We start from the raw sequence: 16,616 nt of genomic DNA, 5'->3' as shown, positions 1-16,616 counted from the left end.
AGAGCAGCAGGTTTTCCTCAAGGACTTCTCTGTACTTTGCTCCATTCATTTTCCCTTCTATCCTGACAAGTGCCCCATCCCTGCCGATGAGAAACATCCCCATAACATGATGCTGCCACCACCATGCTTCACAGTAGGGATGGTGTTCTTTGGGTGATGCGCTGTGTTGGGTTTGCGCCAAACATAACGCTTTGCATTTAGGCCAAAAAGTTCAATTTTAGTTTCGTCAGATCACAAAACATTTTGCCACATGGCTACAGAATCTCCTGAGTGTTTTTTTGCATACTTCAAACTGGATTCAAGGTGGGGTTTCTTGAGTAATGGCTTCCTTCTTGCCACCCTACTACAGGCCAGATTTGTGGAGTGCTTGGGATATTGTTGTCACAGGCACACTTTGACCAGTCTTGGCCATAAAAGCCTGTAGCTCTTGCAAAGTTGCCATTGGCCTCTTGGTAGCCTCTCTGATCAGTCTCCTTCTTTCTCGTTCATCCAGTTTGGAGGGACAGCCTGATCTAGGCAGGGTCTTGGTGGTGTCATACACCTTCCACTTCTTAATAATTGTCTTGACCGTGCTCCCAGGGATATTCAAGGCCTTTGATATTTTTTTTATACCCATCCCCTGATCTGTGCCTTTCAACAACTTTGTCCCGGAGTTCTTTTGAAAGCTCCTTGGTGCTCATGGTTGAGTCTTTGCTTTGAAATGCACTACCCAGCAGAGGGAACCTACAGGAACTGCTCAGTTTATCATGAAACCATGTGAATCACTACAATTTAACACAGGTGGAGGCCACTTAACTTGATGTGTGATTTTGAAGGCGATTGGTTACACCTGAGCTAATTTAGGATTGCTATTACAAGGGGGGTGGACACTTATCCAACCAAGCTATTTCAGTTTTTATTTTTAATTAATTTTCTACAGATTTCTAGAATATTTTTTTCACTTGGAAGTTGTGGGGTAGGATGTGTAGATAAATGAAAATATATATATATTTTAATGCATTTTAATTGCAGGCTATAAGGCAACAAAAGGTGAACATTTTGAAAGGGGTGTAGACTTTCTCTAGGCACATATATATATATTGTGAAGAAGGAGCAGTGGCGCCTTTAAGAAACGGCGTCACTGGGGAAAAAACTACACAACCCATAATCCCCAGTATTGATTAGAAAGGCGGGGTCAGATAGTTTAAAAGGAAGCTGGGCAGAACAATAGGGGCTTGAGTGATTGTGAGGAACTCCGCCCGGTTGTCCTGCCTGTGCAAGCCTTGGAGAAGTATTCCTGTGTTGGGAAAGATATAGTAAGTGCGTTTCGTTTCAATCATAGCTATTTTGTGAAAGTCTAGCATAGAGCGTTTTTACCTCTTGGTGAGGCAGACTTTTGTTTTGTCGTAGCAAATTTATAAAAGTCTAGTATAGAGCGTTTTCCTCTTGGTGAGGCAGATTTTTGTTTTGAACTGTTTGGTTTTGTTTTGTAGTTTTGGATTTAAATATAATACGGTATCCCGTTGTCTACGCCACATCTACCAGGAAACCAGTTATTCAGGTGGCGCAGACACGGTGTCAACACTGTTTGGTTTCCAACTGCAGGAGCAGCAATACTTTGACTGAGTGTGTTGTTTATATGAGTGGGACTGGTCAAAAATACTGCGTGGTTTACAGCTGCAGGAGCAGCGATTACACACCAAGAAATAATTTACAGGACCAGGACTGGCTTATCCAGGTTGGATTACAGGCTGCTGGAGTAGTGATACATTTCTAAGAAGGAGGGGTATGCGTTTTGAAGGAAACTGCCAAGCACAAGATCGTGGTGTTGTAATAATTTTTATTATTGCTGTTTCCTTCTGGCCTTCCATACAGTCACGACGGGAAAACAGAGCGACACCTTGTGGCTGTTAAATAGGAACTCAGCTTCACTTGTAGGTGTTCGGAAACCTGGCTGGAGAGTAACACTATTGCATATTGTGGACTTCCCCTTGCTATCTTCCAGGCAGCCTCTTGCAGAGGATGTGCTGTTCTTTTCTATGTTCCAGGACATAATCTTTGGAGGGAGCCCAACCTGTACTTACCTGTGTTCTTGACTTACTCCACCAGAGGGAGCCCAACCACTATTCACCTGCATTCCTGGCTCACTCCAACAGAGGGAGCCCAACCTGTACTTACCTGTGTTCCTGGCTCACTCCACCAGAGGGAGCCCAACCTGTACTTACCTGTGTTCCTTGCTCACTCCACCAGAGGTAGCCCAACTTGTACTTACCTGTGTTCCTGGCTCACTCCACCAGAGGGAGCCCAACCTGTACTTACCTGTGTTCCTGGCTCACTCCACCAGAGGGAGCCCAGCGGTTACTTACCTGAGTTCCCGGTGTGCTCCTCCGGAGGGAGCCCAAACCCAACTTACCTGTCTTGTGGACTTGGGACGTTTACAGGCTAAGCCTGTCACCACTTGGTCGCCTCACCATAGCATAGAGAGGGGAGAAGAAGTGAGATAGTTAGTGGCCCGTACAGGGCAAATAAATGCAATTTAATAAGTGTGTCTTGTTGTAAATATTGTAAATTAAAGTATTCACCAGAATCAGTGACGTGTTCACTCCGGTTTGTGAAGTAAAATACCGGTGTCCAGCAGCACCACACTACCACTCTTTTACTATATATAATATAGTAGTGCTAAAAAAAAGCATAATTAATTGCATGTCAACGTTTTTTTCAAAGGAAATTGTTACCACCTTGGGGCCATACAGACATCAAGCATTGCTGAAGTCCACGCTTGCACGTCCTGCACAGCGTCCCCTGCTAGCATGGCTGAGTCGTACGCGGCGTTGAGAGCCCCTGGCCAGGCAGCAGGCTCAAGCCCTTGCTGTGGCCCCAGTTCAGCTGATAACGCCGGCCCCGGAGCAGAACTGGATGTCAGCATTGCTGAGGAGGACCATGATTTCAGAAGCAGCCCCTACCTCCCCTGTCCATTCCTTGTACCAGCTGTTGAGGAATTGCTGCAGCGTTCTCACCGAGAACGCAAGGCGCCTCGGCAGGTAGCCTCAATGCTCCCCTCCTGTACTCTGGTGCGGGAGAGAACGAGACGCTTGCGCCGTCGTACTCTCCAGGCTGTCTTGCCGGGCGAATGGTTTATCACACTGGACCGAAAGGACGCGTATTCCACGTCCCTATTCGTCCAGCGCACAGGAAGTATCTCCACTTCGCCTTTCAGGGGAGCGTCTTTGAGTTTTCCGTGCTGTGATTCGGCCTCTACTTAGCCCCTGTCACAAAGACGGCCGGAGTGGGTGGCGTCAGACCAGAAGCAGGAAATAAACAGACAGAGATTTGGGGTTTGGTGAAGCTGAGCGAATGCTTTCGCTCAGCATTTAATAACAGAACAGAAAATAAAAGGTTTGAACAGACAAAAACACTGGACACGGCACTTGCGGCCAAAATAAACAGGTAAACAAAAACGAACAGACACTTAACAAACGGTGAATGGACAGACAAACGGTGAGTGAGCAAAACAAACGTTTCTTTCTTTCTTTCTTTCTTTCTTTCTTTCTTTCTTTCTTTCTTTCTTTCTTTCTCCTCTCTCTCTCTCCCGTTCTCCACTCACGAACACCCAACCCCGACTGAATGCTAAGTGTCTCTATATATACACTGTTGTGCTGGGATTCAATTACTAATTAATTATTCACTTGAATCCCAGCACGTGAATTAATTCTGTGCAACCCCGTGCTCACATATTACATTTAACCAGCACGTGAAGTGATTTGTGCTCTCCTCGTGCCTAAATACAAATCTACACTTTTTAAATACACGTGAAACACAGACCCGTTTATATCCCGTGTACCAATGACTATACACCAACATTAACACACGCACGCAACATACAACACATAATAAGCACACAGGGGCGGGGCACATTGCCACATATACCCCCCCCTGTGCAAAGCACACATGGCCTCAACGGCCACCTCCCCCCTTAAAAATCCAGCAGTCCAGGCCAAAGTCTCGGGCTGGGAAGGGAGGCTTCCAGGGGCCCACAGGTGGCAATGTTGCCAGTAGCCAGGCTGCTACTGGCCATGCTGTGAGCAGACGTGCTGACAGCTCCCAGACTGACTCCTTCAGCTGGGGCAGTCCTGGCAGCGGAAAGGCTGCTTGGGGGATGGTCTCCTGACCTCCCCTCTTCTTCGTAGCCGGCAGCTCCCTCTTCCGGGGCTCCGGCCACAGTCTCTTCTGCAGCACAAGTGCTGCAGTGGGAGCAGGTCTCCGGACCTCCCCCACGATCTCCGGCAGCGAAACTGCTGCAGTGGGAGCAGGTCTCCGGACCTCTCCCACGATCTCCGGCAGCGAAACTGCTGCAGTGGGAGCAGGTCTCCGGACCTCCCCCACGATCTCCGGCAGCGAAACTGCTGCTGGGGTTGGTGGTCTCCAGACCTCCTCCCCCTTCTTCGTGGCCGACAGCTCCCCTTTCTGGGGCTCCGGCCACCGTACTCCCTGTGGTGGAGGTACGTGAAGCAGAGACAGCTCCTGCTGTTCTGCTTCTGGCAGTGGCGGAGGCAGAGGCAGCTCCTGCTCCTCTGCTCATAGTGGCAGAGGCAGCTCCTGCTGCTCTGCTCCTTGCGGTGGTGGAGGCAGAGACAGCTCCTGCTCCTAGTGGAGGAAGCGGTGGAGGTGGCGGAGGCAGAGGCAGCTCCTGCTGCTCTGCTCCTTGCGGTGGTGGTGGCGGAGGCAGAGGCAGCTCCTGCTCCTCTGCTCCTGGCGGTGGTGGAGGCAGAGGCAGCTCCTGCTCCTCTGCTCCTAGTGGAGGAAGCGGTGGAGGTGGCGGAGGCAGAGGCAGCTCCTGCTGCTCTGCTCCTTGCGGTGGAGGCAGAGGCCATGGGGCTGATGCTGGCCACTCAGAGGGAGGCTGTGGCGGTGCTGGCTCCCTCTGCTGTGGCGGCTGGGCTGGTGTGCGCCGTGCTCCCTTCAGCAGCATAAATAGAGGCTGCTGGGGGACACCAGCATCCTGCCCTTCTCCCCCCCAGAAAAATTCAGGGGGTTGCGCCTGTAACTCCTCCCCTTCTGGCTCTTGGGACGGCAGCGATGGCTCCTCCCCCTTTAGCTCTCGGGATGGCAGCAGCAGGTGAACCAACCGGTATTCTCCCTCTGCTGGCAGCTTGGGTCCTAGGGCTGTGGAAGCCCCGACTTCCCTCTCTTCGGGCTGTGGACGCACCGACTCCTCCCTTTTGGGCTGTGGACGCACCGACTCCCCCCTCTTGGGCTGTGGACGCACCGACTCCCCCCTCTTGGGCTGTGGACGTTCGGGCTCCCCCCACTCAGGCGTAGGACGTTCGGGCTCCTCCCACTCAGGCGTAGGACGTTCGGGCTCCTCCCACTCAGGCGTAGGACGCTCGGGCTCCTCCCGCTTGGGCTGTGGACGCTCAGGCTCCTCCCGCTTGGGCTGTGGACGCTCAGGCTCCTCCCGCTTGGGCTGTGGACGATCAGGCTCTTCCCGCTCGGGCTGTGGACGCTCTGGCTCCTCCCGCTCGGGCTGTGGACGCAAAACCAGCAGGCATTCTTCCTCTGCTGGTGGAGACTGGGACAGCAGGCATTCTTCCTCTGCTGGTGGACCTGCTACCTGGGCTGCTGTTCCACTTATAATTGCCTCCAGGTAGCTGAGGACCAACCCCACACCTTCCTCCCAGGTGCTTAGGGTCTGTTCCCTCGCATATGCCTCCCATCGCTCTCTGTCCATAAACCGCAGGAACCGGACGGCTACTGGGATAGACTGGGCCTCCAGCCCAGCATTCTCCAGAATCCAGTCCCGCAGTTTGATGGCGTCTTCTGCCATTTTTTTTTTTTTTGTTTGTTTTGTGTGTTTTTTTTTTTTTGGTTTTTTTTAATCCAAATATGCGGTTCCTGCTCTGGCCTGAGTCCTGGAGGCGCTGTAGATCCCACGCAGGACACCACGTGTCACAAAGACGGCCGGAGTGGGTGGCGTCAGACCAGAAGCAGGAAATAAACAGACAGAGAGGTGGGGTTTGGTGAAGCTGAGCGAATGCTTTCGCTCAGCATTTAATAACAGAACAGAAAATAAAAGGTTTGAACAGACAAAAACACTGGACACGGCACTTGCGGCCAAAATAAACAGGTAAACAAAAACGAACAGACACTTAACAAACGGTGAATGGACAGACAAACGGTGAGTGAGCAAAACAAATGTTTCTTTCTTTCTTTCTTTCTTTCTTTCTTTCTTTCTTTCTCCTCTCTCTCTCTCCCGTTCTCCACTCACGAACACCCAACCCCGACTGAATGCTAAGTGTCTCTATATATACACTGTTGTGCTGGGATTCAATTACTAATTAATTATTCACTTGAATCCCAGCACGTGAATTAATTCTGTGCAACCCCGTGCTCACATATTACATTTAACCAGCACGTGAAGTGATTTGTGCTCTCCTCGTGCCTAAATACAAATCTACACTTTTTAAATACACGTGAAACACAGACCCGTTTATATCCCGTGTACCAATGACTATACACCAACATTAACACACGCACGCAACATACAACACATAATAAGCACACAGGGGCGGGGCACATTGCCACAGCCCCCCACACGTTTTCAAAATGCATGAGTGCCATCCTAGCTCCCTTGAGGCTGCAAGGGATCAGGGTGATGAACTACCTGGATGACTGGTCAATCTGTTCCCAGTCGCAGGAAGGAGCAGTGACCCACACAGCGATCTGTATGAAGCATCTGGCTGGGTCTCACCCTCAACGATGCCAGAGCCAATTAATACCGGTGTAAAGTACGGTCTACTTGAGTCTCCGGCTGGATTCCCTTACAACGCAAGCCTACCTGTCAGACGACAGAGTAGCTGCCATTAGCAACTGTCTGGCCCTGTTCAACAAGGGTTCACAGCATAATTGATGTTGTGTTAAACTATTGGGTCTGATGGCCGTGGCCTCATCAGCCATCCAACTTGGGTTACTCTACATGCACCAGATCCAAGTGTGGCTCAGTGCCTTTCTGCTGCACCCCAGGAGCGACAGACACTGTCGGCTGACTGTGTCTCGCCTATACTGGGAATCCCTACACTGGTGGAGGCAAGCTTCTCACCTGAGCGAAGGCGTAACTATGGGAGTGATATGCAACCGTCAATTGGTGACGACAGACTCATCCAACTCTGGTTGGGGGGCGATCTGGGCAGGGAAAGGAGTCTGTGGACCCTGGTCGGGTTGCTGGACATGCCTTGCACATAAATGTGCAGGAGCTGAGAGCGGTCCACCTCACACTTCAACATTTCCTTCCTCTGCTCCCTGCCTTCCTCAGGAGAGACAAGGTGACAGTTCTCTTAATGGTCCCTAGATGGCCCAGGAGATTCTGCTGCAGGGCCAGCCCTGGGAGATCCCGCTGCGCATGGATCTGCTCAGCCAGGCGCAAGGCACCCTCTGGCACCCAGAACCGGGGACTCCAACTGTGGGTCTGGCCCCTGAACGGGACCGTCTATCCACCTTAGGTCTCTCAGACACAGTTGTCAGTACACTGCAGAACGCTAGGGCCTCCTCCACAGGGGCGTTGCAAGCCTATAAGTGGAAGTATTGTCAAAATTTGTGTGTGACCAGAGGTCATGACCCCAATTATTGCCCATAGCAATTATTTTGCAGTTTCTGCAAGATCTGTTAGAGGCGGTTTGATCCACCTCTACGCTGAAAGTGTACCTAGCAGCCATATCTGCATGCCATGTCCCCATTGACTCAGTTTCCTGGGCGCTCATATACTAGTGACTCACGGGTTTGATGCAAAAAGAGGAATAGCTTCCGTGGGTTGACTGTTTTGATCCCCCAGTAGGCGGGACCGAGGACGTCACCCCAGGAAAGGGGCCTATCGGCAGCTCTGATATAAAGAGCTCAGTAACACCTACCAATAGGCAGGCATATCCCATAAGTATGTTGCTGATCGTCTTCTCTTTCAGGGAACCAGGGTTACGGTAAACAACCCAACGGTTTCTTATGAAAAAGTGCAAAACAGCGGTAAGTGTGTTATATTTCAAGTAACTGGCTCAACTGCTGTATGAGTTTACTAGTTATGACATTACAGCTCTGAAGTCCAATGAGGAGAAAGGGGCGTGTCCCCTCTCTATAGCACGTCACTCGAACATGGAGCTTGTTTCTATATACACATACGAAAGGGTGTCTGGCTATACGATGTTGAAAGGTGAAATACGATTTCATATATCCACACTCACACTGCTCGTTCATAAAACCACACTTTTCATCGTATAAACACGAAAGGTGAATCTCACCTAGTTCTCTCACTTAGGGCCTGATTTTCAAAAGGGGCAAAATAAAAACTAGTTTGCAAAATGATTAATACCTGATTTTATGTAACTAAATCGAGTCATTATATTTTTAAGGGTTCATGACACAGCCCTTTCAACCCTTTGAAAGCCGTATGTTTAGTGACCCAAATCAAGTTTTAGAAATCACTTTGCCACCTAGTTCTTATTTTGCCCCTTTTGAAAATCATGCTCGAAGACACAGAGAGCGAGAAATACTACGACACAGGGCATCGGCTCAGTAGGCCGCTCCATTGAGAATGTAACTGCTACTCTTAAAACTACGCTGAATATATTACATGGCCCATGATATGGGAACTGCGGTCAATAAGGAAGGTTTTCATGCCATCTGTGGTTTTCCAATGTGATTGGAGCTGTGGATGGTACACATGTTCAAATAAAAACACAGAGTGTTGACGAATATCATTATGTTTGTCGAAAAGGGTACCACTCAATGAATGTGCAGAGACAATCATCTCATGTCTCAGATCCTTGATTAAGCATTCCAATTAAAATCAATTAAGGTTGTTGTTGGCTCCGGGGATAAGCCGGCAGGTAAGCAGTTTATTTTATAAAAACACAGGGAATAAAAAAAAAAAAATAGTTTGTTGTTGTTTTCTTAAATTCAAACTGATTCTTTTTTTCTTTCTTCAAAACCCATTTATTTTGGGGAAAACAAACAAAAGAATGCATGGTAGTATACTGTAGTGTGAAAAGCATAGTGAGGCGGAGGGCTGCAAAATTACTGTGCAAAAAATCTATTTATAATGGCTCTAGCTTATGCAATGCATAACTGTCTAATACTAGTAAAGGGTCGTTTTGGAGCCTATCATTCATCATACAGTGGCTCTCAAAAGTATTCACCCCCCTTGGACTTTTCCACATTTTATTGTGTTACAACATGGAATCAAAATGGATTTAATTAGGAGTTTTTGCCACTGATCAACACAAAAAAGTCCATAATGTCAAAGTGAAAAATAATTACAAATACAAAACAGAAAATAATTGATTGCATAAGTATTCACCCCCTTGAGTCAATATTTGGTAGAGGCACCTTGGGCAGCAATTACAGCCATGAGTCTATTTGGATAAGTCTCTACCAGCTTTGCACATCTGGATCATGCAATTTTTGCCCATTCTTTTTTGCAAAATTGCTCAAGCTCTGTCAAGTTGGATGGGGACCTTTGGTGAACAGCAATTTTCAACTCTTTCCACATATTCTCAATTGGATTGAGGTCTGGGTTTTGACTGGGCCACTCCAGGATATTGACCTTTTTGTTTTTAAGCCACTCCAGTGTGGCTTTGGCTGTATGTTTGGGGTCATTGTCCTGCTGGAAGATGAATCTTCTCCCAAGTCCCAGGTCTCTTGCAGACTTCAGCAGGTTTTCCTCCAGGATTTCTCTGTACTTTGCTGCATCCATTTTGTCCTCTATCTTCACTGGCTTTCCAGGCCCTGATGCAGAGAAGCATCCCAATAGCATGATGCTGCCACCACCATGTTCACGGTAGGGATGGTGTTCTCAGGATGATATGCGGTGTTAGGCTTGCACCAAACATAGCGCTTAGCGTTGAGGCCAAAAAGCTCTATTTTGCTCTCATCAGACCATAGAATCTTCTTCCACTTGGCCTCAGAGTCTCCGACATGCCTTCTGGCAAACTCTAGCCAAGATTTGATGTGAGTTTTTTCAACAATGGCTTTCTTTATGCCACTCTCCCATAAAGGCCAGTTTTTTGAAGCACCCGGGCTATTGTTGCCGTATGCACAGTGTCTCCCAGCTCAGCCGTGGAACACTGTAACTCCTTTAGAGTTGCCATAGGCCTCTTGGTGGCCTCCCTGACTAGTGCACTTCTCGCCCAGATACTCAGTTTTTGAGGACGGCCTGTTCTAGACAGATTCACAGTTGTGCCATATTCTCTCCATTTCTTAATAATGGACTTTACTGTGCTCCCGGGGATATTCAATGCCTTGGAAATGCTCTTATATCCTACCCCTGATTGGTGCTTTTGAAGAACCTTATTCCAGATTTGCTTTGAATGTTCCTTCGTCTTCATGATGTAGTTTTTGTTAGGAAATGTACTAACCAACTGTGGGACCTCCCAGAGACAGGTGTATTTAACCTGAAATCACGTGAAACACCTTAATTGCACACAGGTGGACTCCACTCAACTAATTATGTGACTTCTAAAGACAATTGGTTGCACCAGAGCTTATATAGGTGTGTCATAGCAAAGGGGGTGAATACTTATGCAATCAATTATTTTCTGTTTTATATTTGTAATTAATTTAGAACAATTTGTAGATTTTATTTTTCACTTTGACATTATGGACTTTTTTTGTGTTGATCAGTGGCAAAAACTCCTAATTAAATCCATTTTGATTCCATGTTGTAATAAAATGTGGAAAAGTCCTAGGGGGGGGTGAATACTTTTGAGAGCCACTGTAAATATCTTAATATTTAAAAGGAACAGGCTCATTATGTTTCTGGAAGTCTTGCTAGCAGTAGCACTAGCGTGACTGAAACTCTCTGTGAGGCCGTGTTGTGGTTGGTTTTCACCTTCAACTTAAAGCATACAATGAAGCAGCTAGCAATAGCAGCAAAAAGAGACTGGAGATGACTACAAAAGTGCCGTGCAAACAAATTTACCAAGGTATTGTGGGCGCTGTAAGTGACTGAGACTGTAAGCGTGTGACTCAGCAGCTAACCACATCCAAAAATATAAATAATCAGATACAGGACAAACACCTACAAGACTTCATGACAAATACATGAACCTCTCGTAATGCAGTATGGAGGTGGTGAACTGTGAGAAAAAAAGAACAAAAACAAATAATCATAAAAAAAAATAATAAAACGTTAATCAAATCTAACAAACTCACCTGTGACAAATTGGTGCAACCTATACATACATATCTAATGTCAGTGAAATTAAAATAAACTAAAATAAATATTTAGCAAAAAAACATGCAAACAAATGTAGTTACAAGCAAAAACAACTACACCCCCTGAATACATCCTAGGGCAGACGGAGAAGACAAGGATACTCTTTCTAGCTCATAAAGGATATTCATTCTAGCGCGTACAGAATACACCATTTGCCGGCCACAAATTAGTTTTGCGACACACGCTACAAGTGTTCCTATTTTTATTAGATTTTCTTTTGTTAGTTGTTTTCAGGTCGTGTGTTACCTGCAGCTGCATGGGGGTTTATTACTGTGTCTGTATTGAATGTTTTAAAGACAGCTGCAATTCTCCTATATTGTGTAAACCTGTGACAGTTTGCTACTCCACTACTCCGCTCGCTCCACTGGCTCCCGATCACCGCTCACATCCAGTTCAAGAATCTTGTACTAGCCTACAGATGCCTTGACCAGACTGCACCCAGCTACCTCCAGACCCTCATCTCTCCCTACACCCACTCGACCTCTCCGCTCTGCCTGCACTAGAAGACTAGCTCTACCTCCGCTACGCTCCCCTGCCTCCAGAGCCCGCTCGTTCTCCACCCTTGCTCCGCAGTGGTGGAATGACCTTCCTACAGATGTCAGGACTGCCCAGTCCCTGACCACATTCCGGTACCTCCTTAAGACTCACCTCTTCAAACAGCACCTGTAGAACTCCTCTGTTTGTATCCTGGGACAATATCACCCTTCATTTAAATGTGCTTTATTTTGCTCTTATCTGCCCCCTATTTTACTGCATTTAATCCTGTACTTCAGAATACTGTAATCTGCCAAGTGTTTAACCTGTAGTACTTTGTATTTAATCATATCCTGATGTAACTATCACTATTTAATCATATCCTGATGTAACTATCACTATTATCTGCTGTATTATTGAATTGTGGTTTGTCACACTTGTACTTTGCTTGAACAAAAGTTATTGTATTTCTTGCTCTTATTGTATTACTTGTATTGTAACACTTGAAATGTATTTGCTTACGATTGTAAGTCGCCCTGGATAAGGGCGTCTGCTAAGAAATGAATAATAATAATAATAATAATAATAATAATAATAATAATAATAATAATAATAATAATAATAATAATAATCCTGTTTTATTATTTTTGTCTGCTGTATTCTGCTTTCCCAGCTTTGTGGTTCATATACTTGGGGGCTCTGCTATTCTGCTATTGCAAGATGTTCTGTAGTTAGCTGCTTTTTACTTTTCTTTTTCCTGCCTGGTGCAATTTGTAAACTGTATTGCTGTTTGTTAACTGTATGATACAATGTAGTGAAGACCTGGGGAGTGGGATATTTTCTGCTGAAACTTTTAGACCTCCTTAATAACTAACTATAATATGATATCTTGGCACATGCATGGTTTGAATACACTATTGAGAGATTTAAATGCCTTGGCTTTCTCCATTGTAAGCATGTTGTTATTGCACTCATTCAGTGGAGGTGAAGGCAGATTACGTTGAGTGACGATCACACTGGACTTCAGTAAAGCATGCAATAAGCAGATTTCCCAATCAGAGGCTTGTATACTGCAGCTGGAAACAGAGCTAAAAGGTAACTGCATTGAAAGCTGAATTTAGAAATTTGACCAGGACAGAAGTAGAATTTTTTGCCATGTAAGACCAGACAGCTATATTATGAACATGCTGGTCTAGTAGGATTTCGGCTTTAAGATTGAAGATACTATTGAACGCTTTTGGGATTATGTAATTACTGTTTTGTCCAAATTAATTGGATTCTCAAATTGCCTTTAATCCTCACACAAGACGACACTTTCTGGCAGGGCTGACGGCAGCAAAGAAGGCCATTCTAACGGGTTGGGTGGAGTCTGGAATTTCTTTGAATGGCTTTTCCTAGACATCGTTCATTTGGAAAGTTGGCCAGCGAGGTTACACCAGGCCAGCACAGGCACAGTGACCGCTTGGAAAGATTTCTCACTTGGGACAGATGTTGGAGGAGGGCAGAGATATACCTGTGCCATTTTTGCCAATGATGGTAAGCGATACCTGTTTGCCTTCCACCACTGAACTGGATCCTCTGTTCGAGAAATGAGAGGATCAGCACAAAAGGTGTTCATCTCTGTCTCTGCAGCATTTGTAGCAAAATAATTCATCCCAAGTGTTCCACATCCCAGTACAGTGTATTTTGTTGGAAGTTGTCAGGTTATCTTCTGCCTGTTGCACAACTGTGTGGAAGGGCTGTGTGGAAAGGGCTGCCATTTATGCACAGATTGAGTGTGTGTGCTAAGCAAACTAGAGATATAACTTAGCAGAATGCAAAGCTTAACCAACAGAATAGCTATGCTGTAAAGTGCTAAGTTAGACACAATGAGCAATGCATTTAAAAACCAGTCTACAGTTCATGTACAGGACAGTCAAGACAGTAAGGACCCTCGACACAGGACAGCTAGGACCCTCGGCACAGGACAGCTAGGACCCTCGGCACAGGACAGCTAGGACCCTCGGCACAGGATAGTCAAGACCCTCGGCACAGGACAGCTAGGACACTCGACACAGGACAGCTAGGACACTCGACACAGGACAGCTAGGACACTCGGTACAGGACAGCTAGGACCCTCTGTACAGGACAGTCATGACAGTTAGGACACTTGGCACAGGACAGTCAGGACAGGTAGGACATTGGGCACTGGTCTCTCAGGAAATCTCAGGTCACTTCCGGGACACTAGCGCTTCAGTGGCACGGCACTCGGGGCTCAAAATGTTCTAATACAAAATAATTCGCACTAGCAGGAAATTCGTGTTAAGTGAGTTTGTATTATAAGAATTAATTTACAATAAGCGACTGCTAAATTTGGCCGAAAATTCTAAAGTATTTGGAAATTCGTCTAATCCAAAAAAAGAAAAAGAAGTTTGCTGTTTTGCTTGGGCTGTTTCTCTCTCCTGTGGTCAGCTAGCTTGTGTTCTTGCAGCATCACAAACCACATACAATAGCGTGAGACTCAGAAGAGCATGTGTGGTTTTGCTATCTGAACTTTGAAGCAATGTGACATCCTTTTATAAAAGTTTCCCACAGTACAAGCAAGTTTAATAAAGCAAAGTGAAAGCATGGGGAAGCATTACTTATTTATTGTAGTTATGTATTTATTTTCATTTATATATCATACAAAACCATACAAATGTATAGAAAAGGGCTTGTAACCAGGAGGTCCCGGGTTCAAACCCCACCTCAGCCACTGACTCATTGTGTGACCCTGAGCAAGTCACTTAACCTCCTTGTGCTCCGTCTTTCGGGTGAGACGTAGTTGTAAGTGACTCTGCATCTGATGCATAGTTCACACACTCTAGTCTCTGTAAGTCGCCTTGGATAAAGGCGTCTGCTAAATAAACAAATAAACAAATAATAATGTGCAGTACATAGCAGAAAAATCACAACACATTTGTATGCAGGTCCCCAGGCATGTCGCACACACAGCTGCCCACAATTTAGAAAACAGATTTAAATAACAGTATATTCAAAAAAAAATCAGCCATTTAAAAGTTGCATTGTAACCCACTAAGATGAGAAAACTATTTTATAAAAGTACGTTTTCAGTCTTGACTTGAAAACTGTAACAGTCCCAGCTTCCCTGACAAACGAAGGCAGAACATTCTGTAATTTAGGAGCTCTACAAGAAAAGGCCTTACCTCCCGTGTTACTTTAGTTCCCCCTCGGAATAGCCCGCATCCTGTGATCTAAGAGTGTGGTTTGGAGTATACAGGGTCAGTATCTCCTGTAAATAACTAGGTGCTAATCCATTCAAGGCCTTATACGTTAACAGCAAAATCTTAAAAGCAATTCTATACTGCCCAGGTAGCCAGTGTAAAGAGGCGAAAACATGGGTAATATGTTCACTTTTCCTGGTTTATGGTTTATGTAATTCTAGCGGCGGGTATTCTGAACAAGCTGTAGGTGAGACACCACCCTTTTTTGGATACCAGAGAAAAGCACATTACAGTAATCAGTTCTAGATGAAACAAAGGCATGCATTAGTCTCTCGGCATCAGATACGGAAATAATTGGTCTAAGTTTTGGCTACATTTCTCAAATGGTAAAAAGATACTTCCCTAATATGGCTCTCAAATGATAGATCAGGGTAAAAGATGACCCCCACATTTTTTGTTTCTAGTTTAAGTTTTGATGAGGGTCTAACTCAAGTAATCCCACATGTTCTAGTTGGTTCTGGGTGTGTGGGGGTGTTTTAGTTTGTCTTTTTTCCCCATAACCATAATCAATAAATTATGCACATTTTCCATATAACTCCAAGGATGCCAAGGATGCACATTTGTTTTGGCTAATGCTTTATAATTGTAGTTGGACAGGTAGATCATTATAATTTCGATAACTGTGTCGTGATGACTTAGAAAAAGTGTCCTGTGCTTGTGCCACAGCATCCTGGCCTGTGCCCTAGCCAGCCCCCATTCTTAAACATAATTATTAATTTCTTAGCAGATGCCCTTATCCAGGGCAACTTACAATTGTTACAAGATATCACATTATTTTTACATACAATTACCCATTTATACAGTTGGGTTTTTTTACTGGAGCAATCGAGGTAAAGTACCTTGCTCAAGGGTACAGCAGCTGTGTCCCCCACCTGGGATTAAACCCACAACCCTCTGGTCAAGAGTCCAGAGCCCTAACCACTACTCCACACTGCTGCCCTATACAGGGGGAGCACTGTATTATAGCTAATAAGTTCTCCTCCAATGATAAGGTGGCATTATTTGAATGACAGGTTACTTCTATTGAGGTGAGCAGATTCCTGCAGTCATTTGAAAACCACTCAGTGATGTTTTCTATAAAGTCTCACTTTGATGGCTTGAATTTGGCTGGAAACATCTCACTGTTTCTTTCTAAAACAGCAATGCTTTGCCCTATTTTACATTGAACAGTATTATAAGAATGCCATACCTAATATGTGCATTTCAGATCCAGCTACCTATTAGAAACTGTATATACAAATAGTGCGGCCCCAAAGCTCTTCTGCCAGATTTTGAAATGGCCCACAGTACCTTCGAAGTTGAGTAGCTCTGATCCAGCCAATGCCAGGGCCTTCCTATATTTAGCCAGGTGGCCCTTCCTTGCAGTGTAATGAACATGCAGTTTAGATTCCCACCACCTCCGTTCCAATTTACAACCCTCATATTTCAATTTGCGAGTTGTATCATCAAACCATGGTGAGCTTCTTTTTAAAGACACTCTCTGAGTTTGAATTGTAAAGCACAGAGAGGTGTCAGGTTTGCACATGCTCTTTTTATTTATATATATATATATATATACTCTAAACACACTCTTAAACTCAGGGGCGACGTTCAGGAGGACATTAAGATGTTTTGGACTCCTGTAAGTGGATCGTTCGTGCACT

Source organism: Acipenser ruthenus, chromosome 34, assembly GCF_902713425.1.
Source record: "Acipenser ruthenus chromosome 34, fAciRut3.2 maternal haplotype, whole genome shotgun sequence".
Classification (NCBI taxonomy): Eukaryota; Metazoa; Chordata; class Actinopteri; order Acipenseriformes; family Acipenseridae; genus Acipenser; species Acipenser ruthenus.
Note: the sequence above shows the minus strand (reverse complement) of the source record.